Raw genomic sequence first — 18802 nt, forward strand, 5'->3', positions numbered from 1 at the left:
CGTCCGCGTTTTTCGCGGAGTTCCCAGGACCGATAGCACCTTGGCCCGAATGACGGGAACGGCGGCACACGCGTGCGCTTCCGCGACGTGTGACGTCGAGCTTCAGCGCGATACCGGGTCGCTCATCCCAGGAGCCGCATCGCCCCACCCATCCATCGCGCACGTGACTAGGGGAAAGAGAGGGCCCCCCGCTTGAAAGAGACCGCTGCGCGCTTACGCTCCGCACTCGACGGCAGCTTGCCGGCAGCTTCATTCAGAAGTCACACCACTGCGGAGCGCTCGTCCGCTGTCCCCTCAAGCGTCGCGGCGCCAATTTTGAACGCTCGAGGTAAGTGCCGACAATGAAAACGCCGCAGTTAGGACCAAAGAGCTGGCACCGTCGAGAAATACCGTTATCCCAAGGCTAAAATCTCCCTCGTCCGTTTGCTCGAGCACGTAATGGCCTTGTAGCGTTCAACAATGCTGGCTGGCATCTCAGTTGTACCTCCTCCGAGCCATTATGTTCTCGTGATGCGGGCTTAAATGCGATCTAATGATCCGTAGCACGGTTCGCAAGTGTGACGACTGCATTTTGTCTTCGCCAGGGGGCTCGGAGCCAAAAGTTTACAGTCTATGTATCTGCAGACTGTGTTACCCGCTCAGTTATCGCAATGCGTGCTTCGAAATCATCACGGCGACTGTCTTGTGTTTTCGCCAGGAGATTCAGAGGCCAGAGTTTAGACTATGACAACCGCGATTTCCACATTTTTCTAGCTAACGTCGGTGCCCTTCTGTTTCACATTTTGGGAATTATCCCATTCAGTGCTTTGCACTAAGTTTGTTGTCGAGCTTAGGTCGATCTCTTGACATCTTGACCATAGATTGTTTCTGCTATTCACAACGTGCGAAAGCAGTAACGTTTTGCTGATGTTTTTCGATCTTCAGTGCAAAACTCGTCATTTTATCTGCGTCCGTCTGTTGCGTTGCACTGAAAGCCTGGAACACAAAAGGTGAAGGTGAGAAAAGCAGGTACATACAGACGAGGGGTCCCATAGTCGATAAAATTTGTGATAATTGCCGTATAAGAAAAACAAACCCACTCTATGGCCGCGTTGTATGCGTCTGTGTCGAAGAAGACACACATTTAAAATTTGTAAAAGGCAAAAATATTTCAACGACCATTTGCTTACCTAAATACGTCGATTTTTTAGTCAATCTTTCCTGCAGGAAACGTGAGCTTTTTAAACAACTTCATCAGTCAAAATATTCTGCTGCAGTTTCATTTACTGGTTATGGACTGTCACGGATAATTTATAATGCATAAATTCAACTATCGCGATTTGTTGCAGATGGCTAGCGTCCGTTTGCTACCCACCGAAGTAATCGCCGGAGCGTACACGATCGCGTACGCAGAACGCTATTTATGACGTATAACACACTATTCACAAGTTTTAGTTGTTGCTCTTTTTCTCGAATTTAAAAAAAAAAAAAACGTCGTGCATGCTTGTATTGTATATGTATTTTACGTTGTCTCTCAGATGTTATGCGGTGTGTTTTATAGCTGTATACGAGGTCTTGCTTACACCATTCAGTCGCTTACATCAATTTGCACGAGTACACTGTGGACGCGTATTTTGCGTATTATCACGTAGCTTATCTCAGAAAGGATAAGATAGCCGGGCGCGGCCAGACGCGATAACGCAACATAAACAAGAGCTGTTTGCGGCAATATTTTACATGTCTACGGTATAAACACGGCCAATACCTGCTAAATATTTTCTGACAAAATGGCTAGTATGGTCATCCAGACCCCTTTAGACAAAAACGTAAATGTAACCCGAACAGAATTTCTCTGTATGGTATCCTTAAAACGCAGTGAGCAAGTTTGATGTGTGTCGATCGCGTATGGTTAATTACACGTATGCATCACGCGTGAAACTCGCCTGTAGCATTAGTTTAGTGCTTTCAAATGGCCGATGGCAACAACATGCAGATTTTCACCTCTTCCTAACCGCATTTTTCCCATTAGAAGACGGCCATTTAAGTTTCGGGCCAAGTGCACCTTCTCAAAACGTTTTAGATGTTCGCAAACTCCTTGTGGCTTACGTTTCAAGCGGAACACGATACGTTTTATCATTATTCCGTCCAGCATTATTTTTCTAGCAGTTGGTATGAATATTTGATATTTTCAGGGGTGTAGTATCATGAATGATACTTTGCCGAAATGTATAGTTACTTCTTTCAGGAAATCTAAAGCACCCGCCATATTTTAAGGGGTTCATTTTAATCAAGACCACAGGTTACCGTCAGATAAAAAAACGGCACGAAACAAATCAACCTTTCTATTCAAAGTGCAAATCTCTGAATCAATTTGAAAACTTTTCCGCTTGCATGTTGTAAAAATATACAGCTTAAAAGAGATTTGTCATGTAGAGATGCCGATTGTTTCTAAACGCCCTCAGTTCGGGTGCCCCTTAATGGCGTGGTTGTTTACGTGGGTGTGCGCGTGTGTTTGTCTTTTCAAGGCTTGCTTGCTTTAACACTTGCTTTATCGCCTTGAATCCGAGAGTAAGCGCTCCAGGCTTTCACCCTTGCATGAATATCTGCATCTTTAAAACGTGTGATGCCCCCTCCCCCCCCCCCCCTCCCCCTTTGTATTGCGCGTTTTACCAATTGCTCTAATTAAGCCATGGCCCTTCACCACGGCGCGTAAAGTTTAAGCACGTAAAACTTTAATTTAACCCTTTGCGTACACGTTCTTGCTTGTTTGCCTCCTCTACTATAAAATATGAGGTTGTGGTTGAGAGTACATCCCGATATGGGCTCCTCTCCAATGACAAGTTGATAAGAGCTGCACTCGTCGATCAACTCCGGTGGCAGTTCCAACTACGATGTCAGTGCCATGTCACTGTTTTTGCTTGAAACCTTTGGGGTCGCAATTGTAGACTCGGTACTGTCAATTCAAGCCTTAATTTTGCTTTCAGAGAAAAGCCATTGAAACGGATCAAAGCTTTTCTCTAAGGCAATGCCGGGGTTCAGCTTCATCACAATGCACGGGTGTTCGGGGAATGAGAGCAACGTGACTCAAAAATGTGATCTGTGTCGCGGCACTGCGCAATGTGTAGAACTTCATGTTCGCATTGCTCGATGCAACTTTTGAGTCGAATAGCATGCTCAATACAGTAATTCGCCGAAACTTCATTACTGGCTGCATGGATTATTCACTCGAGTGCATTGCGGGGAAGCTGAATCTAAGTATCGTACTGGAGTGGTCCCCCACTGCAGTAATATTACTGCTGCCATCATAACGTTAATTCCGTTAGAGCACTCAGTGACGTTATCCACGTTGGAAGACATTTCTTTACTATTGGCTCTAAACGAAGACAAACCAACATGCAGAACGCATAGGGGATTGACATGTTAGCTTACCAAAGCTATCAACGCAGGATTAATGAAACACCGCGTGAAAAAAAAAGATGAAGAACACTGTGGCGGAAGAGCCGAGAGACCAATTTAAAAATATGTATCCACAAGGCGCTGACGTGAACTACTTCACTGGAGTTCCAAATTTCAAATATCCTACACAGGAGGAACTCCGCGTAGCAAAAGTAAAATCAACTCCCATTTTCTTAGTGTAAGCATGAGAGGACGTAATCAAGACCCGCCGTAGCGTATGAAATTACACATACGAGGCATTTTGTAATGGGGAGTGGTAATTTTTCCCTGAGTATGCGGTTGTCCAAACAGAGTAAAAAATGTTTAGCCGGCGCTACAAGCAACAATAAGAAATCGGAGCGCTACAATTTTTGGAAACCTTATGGCTCATATGCGGGACCAGTGGTTCCGGAGAACTCGTGGGGGGGGGGGGGGGGGGGGGGGGGGGGGAGGAGGAGGGAGTGTGTATAAATCGGTGGTTCTGTACACCGGAGGCAATGGCTACGCACAAATCCGCTGGTTCGAAGCCAGTCCAGCATTCGCCGTTTTTCGGAAGAACGTAAGGAGCAAAAAGCACATGCACACGATGTCTTTTGCGCAATAAAGACAGCTGGTAGAAATTAATCCTTCCTCATGAAACGCCTCATGGTCGAAATGTTGGCTCGGCATGTACAACACCAAATTTCTATTCAGTTGGCAATCATGCGAACTGTTTGCATTGTGCCGCACCGCTGGTCTCTGATTATTATCTACACGGGACGGAACACACATGTGCCCGAACGCCGGGCCGAGCCAGCGTTCGCTACCCCGGACAGAAATACGCACAGCGGAGGAGAGCACGTAGTTGCAAGTAAAACGGTTCAGGGAATCTCTGCTGGCACCACTTATCCTATTACACGATGTTTCCGACGCTCGAACACGACGCAGCAGACCCCGACTAGTGCACGGCGACGGGGAGCCGTGGAATGCCGTGGCACGGTGCCACGCGTGGCGTCGGGGTCCGCTCGTGTTGTGGAAATAATCGCGGGGACCAATCTGCTCATTTTCCTCGAAGCGTACGGATCGCGCAGAAGTGAGCCAAACGCCCGGTCGCACGTGCAGGGTGCGCTTTTTTCTCCGCGCGGCGGCAAAAGCAAAAGAAACAATTGGCGACAGCTGTCGAGAAGCGGGCGACGATGCGGTTTGACTGATAGCGCTCTTCTCTCTACTTATTCTTCTCTTTCGCGAGAGAGTTACTTTTTATTGCTCGCTGTCTGCGTCTCGTCTGTTTGCCAGACAGTGTAATTCGTGAGTGTCGAGGGTACAGTTGGCGGAGCGATTGCGTATGGAGCAGAGAAACAGCGTTGCTCAATTGGCGACAGAACTTTAGGACTGGGACTTGGCGCTGTCCGAGAGGTCTGGCTGTAGCAGCCCCTCATCGCCACCTCTCTGCACGTTTGCGGCCGACCTCGGCAGGCCGGTCGTCGAAGCAGCCGGTGTTGGCGGTCGCGTCGCCCACGGGCCGCCCCCCTGGTCGGCCCACGGCCGTATTTTGCGTGACCAGCGCCAGCGAAAGTCGCCCAAGGCGGCGGCGCGTTCACACCGGAGGCGCGCTCATTTTCCTCGCGAGGCGAGCATTAACGCCCGCATGCATGCGGAAAGAGCGCTCAGCTGCTCTCCGATCTCCAATCTTAAATATAGGGAGAAAAACAACGGAGCGGCAAGATTGGTATCCCAAGTCATTAGGAAGCACCCACTGCGGTAGCGTAGGCCTTCTGCTTTTATGCCCGCGTGCGTTCGATCTCTGGCCGCGCAGGGGGTATCGTTTATGAAGACAAGTAAAAAAAAAAATCCCCGCCTTTAAGCTTTTATCCTGAATTTAAAGAACCACACGTGGTATAAGTTAATCCACAGGCATTCACTACCGCGCGCCTCATAGGCCCAGGTGTAGCCGCGGTAAACCAATTTGAACTTCCATCAACTATGGAGAAGCACCCACCACAGGCTATATAGATACACTGGCGCCCCTAAAACGTAAATTTGGGCACGACCCTTAAATTTTTGTTTTACTTTTACTCGTAGAAGAAAGAGCGGGAGGGAATTGAGTCCTCATAATTAAAAATAAAATGAAAAGACTGGAGAAGAACGGAGCCATGCACGTTTTTAAATTTAGCCCCCATCTGCCCCCTTCCCGCCCGCCACCACTGGTATGACGTAGTCGCAGAAGTACGTAGACAGCAGCAAGGAAATCTAGCGAGGGCTCCCATCGCAGAGCTGTGCAGAGCAACATGGGAAAAGGGCGGACGTTATTACAGCGTCAGCTGTGCTGGTTGCCGGGGTTGCGTGTAGGCGTGACCGAAACATCCCAAGCAGCCTTATCCGTGCCTTGACGCGCAATGCGGTGAACGTATCCCAAGGAGTAGATGAAACGAAGACTGCATGTGGGATAGGCACCAGATGAAAAAAAAAAAAAAAAAAGAATGCGGACTATCCCGACGACGTGATGCGAAATTGGCAGCGTTGATGATTCGTTCATTTCTTCACGACACTGCAGACTTGAGTGTTTCGCCATATTGTGTGTGTACGTGTCGCGGGTGTTTCTCCTTTTGTATTTATGTTAGTGCGTAAGCAGATTTTCATTTTCGGTAAGCGGATTTTCATTTTTATTTTCCTCGGCGGTTCATTAAAGAGTGTCCGCTTCCTCCTCCTTTTCCTCTCATCCTCCTCCCCCGTTGATAATGCGTGGGGATTTGATTTGGCATTGCCGTTGGCACATCTTGGATTTTTTAACCAAAGCGTTGATATTGCACTGATACTGATTTTTTAGTGAGTGATCGGGTCATATTACCCCGGCATATATAAGCATATTTGCACCACCGCTCTCGGCTAACTAATGCCGTCGCCCTTGCCCTTGTCGTTCTTTACATGCGTATATATTAACTGGCTGCAGCGCTTAAAGGGACCATGCAACCATTTTGATAAACGCTTTCACTATTTCCTTCGCGGTCCAAGGCAGTTCCTCAGAACCTGAATAAAGTTCTTTGTCTCTCTGTCTGTCTGGAAGCACTGAGAAAGCTACAGTTATCGCCAGCACGGAGCGGCACTGCGTGATTTCCTCGTCGCACGAGATGCGCCCTCCGTTTATGCTTTGTTTTTGTGGCTTTATTTTTGAAGTTGCTGTCGAAAAGCGTTCATTGCTGCAACTGAAGGAAAACCGGCCAACAGCCGCTACATGACCTTAGTGACGTAATTCGGGCCGTCGAAGAACGTGAAGACAGGGAAAGATAGAAAAATCTTTTGAGCGAGTTTCCAAGTTATCTGATGGGCATAGAGCAGTAACTTTTGGCTGAGGTACCTTGCGCGACCCCCTAATCTAAGTACTGGGTGTGTTGGGTGACTACGCGTTCTGCAAGCATTTAGGATTTTGAAAAAAGTTGAAAAAAGCGCTGCGGGGTCCCTTTAATGCAGATGCGGCAATGCGTTCGACTGCAAAAGTATTCCGTTCACGCCAGTTTTCTGTCTCTATAGCGTCAGCGCTGACACTGAAACTAGAGAGAAAGAAAAGATTCTTTAATGAGACCGAAGAGGAAGCGAACTATGCATACTGTGCGCGAACTACGTAAGAGCATGTACCTTATGCTTTTGCAGCTGCCCAATAACTTGGTGGCCTTCATTTACGGTCACCTTGTGGGTCTTCCCTGACGTTTCCCAATCCTCCGTCAATATATGTGCTGTCAATGTCGACGGAAGGTACCATCAGTATTTGCCTGCACGCCTTGTTAAAGCTGCAAAAACGTGAAGGGCTGCATTCACCGTCACTTTGCTGGATCTTTCCCGGGCGTTTCGTAATCCTCCGTCAATACGTATACATGGTCAATACAGTACATCAGTATTTACCTACACGCCTTGCTCGAACCAAGCTTTTGTCTCACCCGCACCGACGCCTGTAGGGGCTGATAGCGTCGTGTGGCACGCCCGTTAAATATGCGGCCCGCTTCCGTATACCGAACGACCAAGGCTGTATACTTGGTTTTGCCGTGTAGTTCAAAGTAAACTGCGTTGACGGCTGCTTTCCTCAGCACTTGCATTTCAAAAATTGCTGCGAGTAAGTATGTAAAAACTTGAGAAGCTTGACAGTTTCACCGGAGGTGCATGAATGGACGGTATACAAACTATTTTTAGTACACAAATGTTCCCGTAACCCTGTGTAAATTTGATGTAATTTTGTTCTCAAGTGTGTAATACATCCAGGCTTACTTTTTCTACTTTTACTACACAACACAACAAAAATTTGGCTCTGGAATTCTTGTGATTCTATACAAAGGATGCCATTTCTTCTCTGTAAAACGGTTGTTTGAGTGTACGGAAACATTACTAACGGACAAAAGTACTCTTGCATCCAGAAAATTGCAATAAAACAATTGTAAAGGTGCGCGTACTTGGCATTTCTGGCCCGTGATTGCCCATGGTTTAGATGTCTCAAATATATATATATATATATATATATATATATATATATATATATATATATATATATATATATATATATATATATATATATATATATATATATATATATATATATATATATATATATATATATATATATATATATACATACATACATACATACATACATACATACATACATACATACATACATACATACATACATACATACATACATACATGCCTACACACAGAGTGGAACAAACACTATAGGTAGGCTATTTTTGCTAGTCTGCTTCCGATGCAAATACCTGCGGGAATTTCAACAAATCGGGAATTGCGTGAATCCATAGAGCGTTTCTCGAACACCGTGCTTCCGTCGTCACCTTTCCCAACGCACCGCTGACCGAGCAGGCAGAGCGTCTCGCCACGACGCGCACCCGGCGTCCATGAGTCAGGGCAACGCGCGAAGACGTCTGCGGAGAGGGCAGCGCTTTTCCATTTGCGGCTCAAGAACGGGCGCGACAAAATCGCACTTTCTGGCCGACCGCGTGTCGTATTTCCTAAGCCGTTGTTCGAGAGTACGCCTCGAAGAAGACTGTGCCCTTTGCTAGAGCCTTGCGCAAAGCGGATGTGCACGCTCTTGCTCGAAGCAGCCTAGGCGCTTAGGCGGCATTCACTGCACCTACCTCGCCCTGCGCAACACGACCAATGTTTATACAGGTCCCCCACGCAGGAACTAGATGTAGGAACGAAACACGCAAGCCGCCCCGTTGCACGGGGGACTTGAAAAAATAAACAACTGTGTCCCACAGGGCTATAATTCTCGTTAAGGTCTGTCATCGTACTGAAAAGACGCTGTTGTTGTGCACCTTCTTGAATGTAACATCCGCAGGATGTTCTCAGTCATGAATAAAGAGTAAATATTCTAGTGCGGTTCTCAGGAGAAGGTGCACCCTTGTTAAGGGGGAAACGAAAAGCGAACTTATTATGCTTACTCCAATACAGCCTACAACACGACAAAGTACATGCGCCCGCAGAGTCACATACGCGGAAATCACTCGAGTTGTCTAGTCGGGCGACAATCTGACTACCAATATAGAACAGTGTAACGAAGAAGTTTGTTCAATAACTGCCGCTACGTCGCATGATGATCGGCGGTGAAGGAGTTGAGACAGTGAAGTTAAGATTAACTGGTTTACTTTACTGATGACATTGGCTGATCTTTAACACATAAAAATTTGGACGAATACACTTATTACATCAAATGAGAAAAGCAGTCAATAGAGCAATAGTACTTAACGGGACATGGCTGATCTTTAACAGATACAAATTTTGACGAATACACTTATTATTATTACATCAAATGAGAAAAACACTCAATAGAGCAAGAGTACTTAACGGGACATGGCTAACTGGTTCGCGGTCTCCCGGCGAAAGGGCCTTACGACGGGCGGAAGCGTTTTGCAGGCCGCCCGCCTAGCAGTCGGCGGAGTGGCGTTATATTCACTTCAAGCGGACCCGTGGGGAAAAAAAAAGCGCATTGTGGCCCCACCTTCTGCAGCCAAACGGGGAGACACTTCTTTACACCAATCAGCCATGTTCCCGCGAAAGAGAAAATGACCAATCACACACAGACAGAAGGTTTGTACTCGAAAACGTGCGCTTGGAGAATTATTGACGTAAAGAAAGTAGTTCAGACAAAATACAGTAAAGTAAACAGCGGAAAAGACAGAAAGCTCGTTTGAACTACACCTAGGGCCCAGAGCCCGAAAGCGGCCAGTGCCGATGCCACGGGGGGTGTGGGACGCCGCTGCCGCGCTGTAACCCAAGCTGGGCCGATGGCTCCCCGTATAACAGCCGCGTCTTCCGGTCGGTCAGCGCGCAAAGACAGACGCCGCATAACTTTTACAATGAAGCTGTTAGCCTCTCGCTGGTCGGAAAATTTCTTGTCGTAAACAAAAAATCCAGGCAGGATCCAGCAGTTCTCGTCCAAGACGCCAAGCGCATGCGTCAGTCTAGGCAGGACCAGCGTTTGCCGCGAGAGAAGCCCAGCGCAATCTTTCTTTGCAATCATACGTGTGGCATAGAGATCAGTATTCGTTAAAATACCCACAAAACAAGCATCGAAACAGCACAATAGATTATAAGGCGACTGTGAACAATGGGACCCCCCTATGTGTTCCTGCTATAGACTAGGTTTGCAGCTGCTCGCCAAAAGAGGGGTTGGCGTCATTCGAGGGCGAGCGCATGCGCCAGACTCTGCAGCCAGAGAAACCGAGCGCTAGCGACTGGCCCGTCGAGACGACGAGGAACATTTCATACCCTCCCACTTATTTTCTGGCAGTTTACTTATTATCTTTTTACTCCCGTTTATACTCACCTTTTTTCTGTATTTATTCACTTTTCTTCTTTTAATCCAAATTAGTTTTTCCTCTTCTCTCAGTTAGCGCCCATTTCCTGGCCAATACCCTGAGTGGGTACGAGCCATTTTTTTTGGACCAACAACAACAACAACTTCAGCACGTGTAGTGGTTTACAAAAGCTTCGCTGGACATCCACTTTCGCAGTGCGGGACGGCGGCCTTTTTCTTAGAAAATAGGGGCCTTAATTGGCGAACAGGGAAGTATTTGAAAGAAGAAAAAAGCAAATTGAACGGGGCTTCGAGACAACAGGCTGTGTTATTAAATGGAACATTCGAACATTAAAGGTTTTTCAAAGTATCTACCGCACAAGCAACGCGATATTGAAAAGCACCGGACATACGTGAAACACTTGAGAAGCTGCTAAGGAAATCGCGGCAGCACTCTGGAACTTGCGTGAAAAGCAGGAAAGTAAGAAGTCACATTATGATTACATAAGTTTTATGTTTAGCACATGATTGAAAATAGCATGTCTAAATGGAACTGCAGCCAGCTTCAGGCAGCAGAGGACCCACCGGATTAGTGTTCTCATGTATGACCTGCAAGCGTTCGTGACACGCAGTAAGAACTCGCAAAGTCAACGGCCGGCAGAAAGCAAATTTGAAGTTTCCTTACAAACAAGGTCAACCTAACTACCATTGATCCCCTTAGTCGGGGCTGGTATAGCATAGTCGTTAAATGAGATGTAAGCCTCCCTAGCTTGAAGCTTACGTGCGGCGTAACCCAACTCTTACATTCGGTGGCAATGCAACAGATTACCACGCCCCGAACTTCCTTCGCATTTCTACATACGGTGTCTGGTAGCACGATCTGCATAGAAATGATCCAATTTCTCCGCAATTTCCCCAGTCAGACGCACGCTGTATGGTTGGATCATTCAATGCTCAACCAAACGTAAAAGGGCGTGTACGTGAATACCAGCTTGATAAGTGTTTATAGAGGTCATTGGACGGAGAGATTTTACCGCGTGAACGGTATACAGCTCACACCCGGATATTTTTTTGTTTCATGGGAGCCCCAAGTGTTACACACCCACAGAGCAGCACATCGTGGTGTATTGGCCAACGCGTTCCCCGCAATTTCCGTCTTGTGCGCGAAACTCACGTAATGTTGCGGTCATAGCGCTTAGAGTAGTTGCATATATGCACAACACTAACGGGGTCCGGCAACCTTCACCGTGGATTGGCCCCAATTTTTGTTTTTGTATCACCAAAGGGGTTATTGCGCTGATGTGCGTTAATCGTCGCTCTTGTATCCTTCACCCACATGTAAGCCCGACCAATTCTATCGTCATGCATGTAAGGAGCGAACTTCCCTCGTATGCGTATACAATTTCCGTTTGTTGCCTCGAGACAAACATTAGGCCACAAGGTACTTATCTGATGTGTAGTTTTTTTTTGTACAGGCGAAGAGAGAGAGAGAGAGAGAGAGAGAGAGAGAGAGAGAGAGAGAGAGAGAGAGAGAGAGAGAGAGAGAGAGAGAGAGAGAGAGAGAGAGAGAGAGAGAGAGAGAGAGAGAGAGAGAGAGAGAGAGAGAGAGAGAGAGAGAGAGAGAGAGAGAGAGAGAGAGAGAGAGAGAGAGAGAGAGAGACAAAACTGTATTATCTATATAGCCCTAGTCCGTGCCATCGTGCCGCAGTCTCTTCATTAAGAGACGGCCGGTCTGCAGACGTTCCACATTCCCTCCCTAACCCGAAGGCAGTGGGCCGCCAGAAGTTCTTGCATCGACTTCACATCTACGCCACGACCCGGGTTCCGCCTGTCTTCCCAGGAAGCGATGCGGGGCGTAGCTAGTAACAAACGCGTAGTAAGTCGCACTTTAGCGAGGAATTAAGTGGTCGTGGTATGGCGCACTATGCTGCTTACATTAGTTCGAACTCCGGCTCTCATTAGTTCGAACTCGGGTTTATTGAAGCAAGTGTTTCATAAGCTAGCATTTTGAATTAACGGGGCTTAAGTGTATAGTGCTAATGGAAATAAACTTCGCGCTACAAGGACGGGACGAAAAAAGAGGACACACCACACAGCGCAGACTAAAAACAACTTGTAGCGCGAAGTTCATTTCCATTATGTCAGACCAACTAGCCCGTCAGGATGCTTTAATGTATAGTGCTGTTTTGAATGTAGCTGTATTTCTTACTACGTCACCGATTTTCATTTTGGGAAAAGATCCTAATATTTTTGGAAGCACACAACTTAAACCGAGGTCTGCGTCATCTAATTCCTAAAAATTATTATTTTTCGCCACTAATCCTTCTTCCTAGCAAGGCAGCTGCGATCAGGGCCCTTCTACCGTCTCGGCAGGGCCTCAATGCTCCATTCGCTTTGCGTGTTGGCGGGAGCCTAGCAAGCTTCGCGATGTTATGATAGTTGGCTTCTCCAGGTCGCTCGGAAGCGCGGCGTCTGTGTAGCCGCAGCTTGCAAAAATAGCCCGCAGCGAGCCTGGCGTTTGGTTCCAGTGGTAGATGGCGCCTGACTAATTGATGCGAGACGGCGTAATTGTCCCTTCGAGTCTCCGCCACGTTCATGTTTAAAAACAAGGCGATTGTTTATGCACAAGCCGACCGTGACCCCGAGGCAAGGGGCGGCCACGTGCTTTGCTACCCGTCCAGACTGTATTACGTGGGCCGGTAGCCAGCAAACATTTGTCCCCACATGGCAAACCCTCCGCACTTTTCCGGAAGTACTATCATTCATCCGGGAAAGACCTGGCAATGGGCAGAGCGAGGCAGTGGGGCTCATGCATGTGAAGCGGTATAGAACGCCAGCGGTATATACGTTCGAAGGAATCTGGATTGTTGGTCAGTATGGGGCAGTTCTTCTGCTTATAACGTTGCCTAAGATGGCATTAGGACTGTTTTGTTAACATTATAATTATTTCGTGCAGACTAATAAATACGATGTGGCTTTTTTGCGCCCTTGCAGCAATTTCAGGTGCTTTAGATCTTTCGAACGGTCCAAATATATTACGCGGTCTGCTTCGCCGCAGTGCACCCGATTGAACTATTGCTGCGTCCAAGCAGCAAACTTGAGGTATAACGGGGCCGGCATATAATTTGAATAAAAAAAAGTAATTTATCTTCGCTGTGGGACATCAATGACCTTTTTTTTCTGCTTTCATTGGAACGGCTCCTCACTTTAGTCCGTTGTAATGAAGTAGGCCTAATGGCGTTTGGAGTGTACGAACCGTGTTACTAGTGTGTATGCCAATACCCCTTCCCCTCTATTTTCCCCCAGGAAGTTGGAGAGGGTGTTTGCAGTCTAGACCTACTTTCACTGCTTTTTTAGTATAAAATATGTATCCCTAAAAAGTGAGGAGAGGAGGTGGGGCTAAATTGCAAAACACGAAAATTTGCGTTGAAAATGATGAGTCTACAGGAAAACGGAAGGGTTGGCGCTGAGCTTCACAATGGTGGTCGGGACGCTGGTCGTAAAATTTGTGCCTACATCTGCGTACGAAGCTGTGTAGCTAGGCGATTTGTACATGAATACAACAACAACAATAACAACAAGAACAAACGAAGTATATAATTTTCCGTGTTGCTCCGCTCAATTTCCTTGCTCTTTGTATGATTTATTTTCACGTATTTAGGCATAATGGCTTCTGGCGGGCTCCAGTTTGTGGTTCTCGTATCGTTAGAAAACCATCGAATGTTATTCCAATTCCACGGAGCACAGCTTACTTCATTTCAGAGGCCCGGAATAAACTTTCTAGCAAGTGTCAAATAATAAATACGTGGAGGTGTCGAACCTAGTTTACAGTATATATATATACATATATATATAGTCTGGAAACAAAAAAAATACAAAAAGCACGAGAAAATAAGGTAAGTAAAGGCAAAGACACACAAGAACAACAGAAAAAAATGAAGTTGCCTGACGTTGCGCCGGTCTTCAGTGTCTTGCATGCGTAATCATGCGGACTGCAATTAAACTTCAAAGTTCGATATATCGGAGTACGGATGCGCCAGAAGGATTCTGCTAAATGGAACTGCGTGAGAACACGATTGCGTTCAACTTTGCAATACAAAAATGCCTGTTTACTGCCGCCACTATAAAGTTAATTATTAAATTTTAGTTAATTAAGCCACCGACATCAATAATTGCCACTTCATTCTGTGTGTCCTGGGCGCATAACCTCACTGTAGAGCTGGCCTTCATGGAAATCTGGGCGCCTAATTTTACAAAAAAACCTGTCGACTTAACTTTGATCATAATGTATGTACAGTAAAAGCTCGTTAATTCGAACTCGAAGGGAACCATAAAATTAAGCGGAGTTTGAATTAGCGGGAGGGTGCTACTAATTATGCGCTACTACACGCTTGTGGCAGGTGATTTCGTAATTAATAATGGCATGCGCCGGAGCTCTGGCGCCGGTGGCGTGGCGCCCTTTGTAGATGCGAAATAAGCTGTTGCAGGAGCGTACCACGCGCTCCACGCTGTTGTATTTCTGGTTCGTCGTTTTGCATCTCTAGTCAAGTTGGTTTGGTTCGGATTTGCAACACACTGTAATCACTCTCGGCCGACTTCTTCTGCGAGGAGCGATGGAAACCGGGGGATCATAGTTCGAATTAACCGTACTAAAAATACCGACGCGTTCAAATTTTCGAGAGTTTTTCCGCATTGAAATATACAGGGCTGTGCTGGGACCAGGGCGTAAGTTCGAATTAACCGGAAGTTCGAATTAACCGAGTTCGAATTAACGAGATTTTACTGCGTATATCACCTAGATATACAAACAGGCTAAATGAGTCGTACGGTAACGATGCAGCATACTGATATGCATCATTAGAGAGGCTAAAGCTATATGGGGCTGCGCGTGCTACAGCCGGGTTCGCGCCGCCGGCATGCCTAGGCATGATGGAGGGCGTGTTCGAGAACCATGGCTCAAAATAAACTTCCAGCTCCCGCAGCAGGGCTAGCGCGCGTGGCCTAGCCACATAGGACGACCTTTTTATAAACCTGGTTATAGCTGTTGCGAGCCTAACCGGCACTTGGCCCAGCTCGGATGTAACAACCACACTATGTTGCGAGGTTATGCTCGTGTGATTCATCGAGGTCAAGCTGCGTGTCTTGGGACCATCGTCTTGCTTGACTAATCAATTTGCCTTAATTTACAGGGTAGGGTCATTATAGCTGTTCGCTGCGGAATGGGCCGGAAGGAATTATTGAAGTGTATCACTCTAATTTGGCGCCGTTCGTTAGCTAAATTAAGCCCATGGGCTTAAGTAGTAGTCCACTTCTAAAGGGATACTCTTTATAACATCTCGTCTGGGTAGGCGTCGTAGGATGCACGCGGCGCCTTTGGGGCGGCTGCTAGAACTACGAAGAAAAAGAAAAACGCTGAGCAAAAGTTGGTGCGCAGCGTAGGCACATGTGACTTTTCTTTTTAGTATGAGTGCAGCCAAAAGGCGCAACTCAAGGGAGGAGATGACATAAAAAAGAGAAGGCGTGCAGGTTAAAGAAAACGCTGTTAGTCACGATAAAAGGCAAAAGGCAAAAAAGGGCGCGAATTTAGCGTTTGTGGACGTCGACAACGTATTAACGGCAGCCAGAGGGTCTGATGCCATTGCACGTTGACTAGTAGCTACAAAAGAATTTCGTGGCTTTGTCAGCAGAATCGATGGGATCAAACTCAAATTCTGTGCTCGCGGTGCGCGTACTTTGCCCGTGCCGTTACGCATAGTATATTCGCTCTTATACCAAGAATTATAGATGCTTAGTACCGCTTGAGCTGAAATCACAGGCGTATTAACAGTGTCGCTAACTATGGAGGCCAGCAGCAAAGCTCATTCTGGGATAGCGCGGACGCTGGCTGTGAATCACGGAACCTTCCTTTTTTTTTTCTCGACGAAATATACTTGTATCTCTGGACATGATTTAACTATACCATGAGCCGAGCAATGGCATACGTGGGGACTCTACGCTCGACGAGGATTTTTGAAAAGTTTGAATCGTGTGCGCAGATGCGTGCCCAGGTGCTCGACCCCCACGTGGTAGCTTTTAATGCTTAGAGACAGATGTACTAGCCGAAGTAACCCTAAACCTTAAGCCGTGACGGTAGCATCTCAGCAAACGGGATATATAGAGGAAACAGCGACGACAATACTAGCAGGTAGAGCTGTAGCATTTTAGGGGCGAAGCCCCTTAGGTGCTCGGGCTGTCAGTGTCTCGGGCTGTCAAGTAAAGGAAATAAGGTGATCCAAGATCAATGCGCTCCCGCATCGGCCAGAGCTGTATCGAATTGGTGCGAAGTTTCTAGAAAACTAAGACACGAGGCCTACCTTCGAATACGAAATTCGATGCCTGCGAAAACTGCCGCCTTGGAATAGAATTTATGCCCGAAATACTCGCTTTCAGAAGGAAAGGATTATTTAACCGGTTTACAGTGATTACGCAAGGCCTTGCCTTCGATCTTTGGGACCCGAAAAAGAAACACGGCGAGAATATGGGCTAAGTCTAAAGTTACTGGCGAGGCTCAAGCTTTCTTACTTGCTTAGCGAAACGCCGGAGCCTGCTTGTTCGGGTGCCCCAATGCCCGGGTATTTCAAGCCTCCCCTACGAAACCGAGAGGTTCCCGCCGGTCAGCCACGGCGCTCAGGCTTTCTGTACGTGTTGAACATATAAGCGAAGCCGCTGTTTATCTAGCAGGCCTGGCCCCCAGGCAGGCCGTGATTGCCCTGGCTTCCCAAAATACACCCCCCCGCGGCCTGCTGTTTCATTTTGGACGAGTCGGGAGGAGAAAAAATACATCATAGTAATTCAAAAATAACGCCGAGCTCTGCCACAAGGCACGTAACTGCGGTCAAATGGAATAACGTAAATGCGTTGTGAAACCGAGGTTCTTACTGCAAAGGGAAAAAGAGCAAAAGCTTAAAACAAGGGGATCTCACTTAAAGCAGTCCGGCTGTAGGTATTCAGCTCGCGTAGCGATAGGAGACCCGTGTTGTCCTTGCGTGCTTGGCGAGCAAAATAATTTATGAGCCTCGTGTAATTGCAATGGCCCGATGCCGCGTAAAGCGTGAAATGTCGTGTCGAAGAAATTCCCGGACGATGACACCCGGGACGACATCGCCACCGTTATACTTGGCTGAGTGGCCGCCGGTTTGGAGGCATCACGTTTCTCTCTCTTTTTTTTTTTTCGTTTGTATTTTTAACTGAAAGACCGCACGGTGCATCGAACAGGCTATTGGAATTTTTCCCGCGGTGTGTCTACAATCTTTAGTAGTGTGTGTTAAGTCAAATTTGATGGGCCGCAGGTTTAGTAGTGGCTGTTTGAAGCAGAGAAGAGGATTAAAAGAAGAAAGAACAATGCGTAGCCAAGCGAAAAAAAATGGATGGGATCCAGCTTCACTGAACAATATAATTTTTTTTGCACACTTCAGCGTTTGCTTTGAAATTGATATGCACTCGCATCCCGTCTTATTTTTCTTTTCTTGGCTATTTTATTTCACCTGAACCTCAACTTTCTGTACATTCAAATAAAATGATGCCGCTCAAAATGATAGATATAAGGCTGTCTCGTACGACTACTTTATGTCGTTTAGGCAATGGCAACAACTTACGGGGCTCGAGCAATGTTACATTTTAAGCACCAAATAGCAAAAAAGGCGGTAAATATCACCTTTGCATTTATTGGCAACTATAGAAACAAATATTAGTGCTGCAAAGATGAATGCAGTACTTTTCTTTAGAATATTCTCGGAATATCAAATTAAAAACTTTAGGTATGGAGGGAGATAGGCAGGCAGACTCCCTCTAAAATTGCAGGAAGATTGATTGGAAACAAGTCAGAATTACGAATAAAAAGAGAGTAATACTCTAGTCACTTGTGATTTGTAGACGGCGTTGCCTTATTAAACGAACCGGCAAAACTACTAGAAAATGGTGCAAAATCTGCACTCAGAACGCTCCGTACTATAGACTAAAGACGATAATAAAAGAATTGAAGGTAATTTTAAACAGACACTCAAAAGCTTTACTTTTAGCTTAAATAATTAAATGCTTGAAGAGGTGAGTAACTGTAACTACGTTCGACAAGTTGTAAGTGCTCATTCCAACCAGGAGAAAAGAAATCCGGCGTCGAATGTGCATACGCGGGGGTGCATTCCGCAAGCACAGTCGAATAATGAACCGAACGCTACCACTGCCCGTGAAAAGAAAGTTATGCAACCAACTGGTTAGAAATGTGTTGTCTTACTCAGCTTTTTACGTCAGGCCAAAGAGGATTGGAAAGAAGAATGATAGGAAGTAACGCTTAGGGATAGGGAACGAGCATCTCGTATAAGAGAACTACCTCTTGAAAAGGAAGTGTACGTGGGTTGGGAATATAAGGCGGGGAACTCAAAACTGGTGGAAGACCTCTGGATTAACCGAATAGGTACAGAGAGACGGGACTATAAATAGGGAAAACAACTCGATTGTGGGATAAAATAAAAAAAAAATCTGTGGTAACAAACCGGCTAGGGCGTCATAAAAAAGGAACGGCTGCAGCGATATGGGAAAGACCTTGGTCCTGCAGTCGACATAATATTGATT

General features: G+C 46.5%; 1 protein-coding gene across 1 annotated transcript in view; it reads left to right on the forward strand.

Moving 5' to 3' along the window:
* The first annotated feature begins 172 nt into the window (after positions 1-172).
* The window catches only part of LOC144155504 (hemocyte protein-glutamine gamma-glutamyltransferase-like), a 44521-nt gene continuing 25891 nt past the window's right edge, over positions 173-18802 (forward strand). The window contains exon 1 of the mRNA XM_077686996.1: positions 173-328. The gene's annotated coding sequence lies outside the window, so the exon portion shown is untranslated. The remainder of the gene's footprint in view (positions 329-18802) is intronic.

The sequence above is a fragment of the Haemaphysalis longicornis genome, unplaced genomic scaffold (assembly GCF_048455015.1).
Source record: "Haemaphysalis longicornis isolate Haplotype H1 unplaced genomic scaffold, Haemaphysalis longicornis Haplotype H1 scaffold_1, whole genome shotgun sequence".
Lineage (NCBI taxonomy): Eukaryota > Metazoa > Arthropoda > Arachnida > Ixodida > Ixodidae > Haemaphysalis > Haemaphysalis longicornis.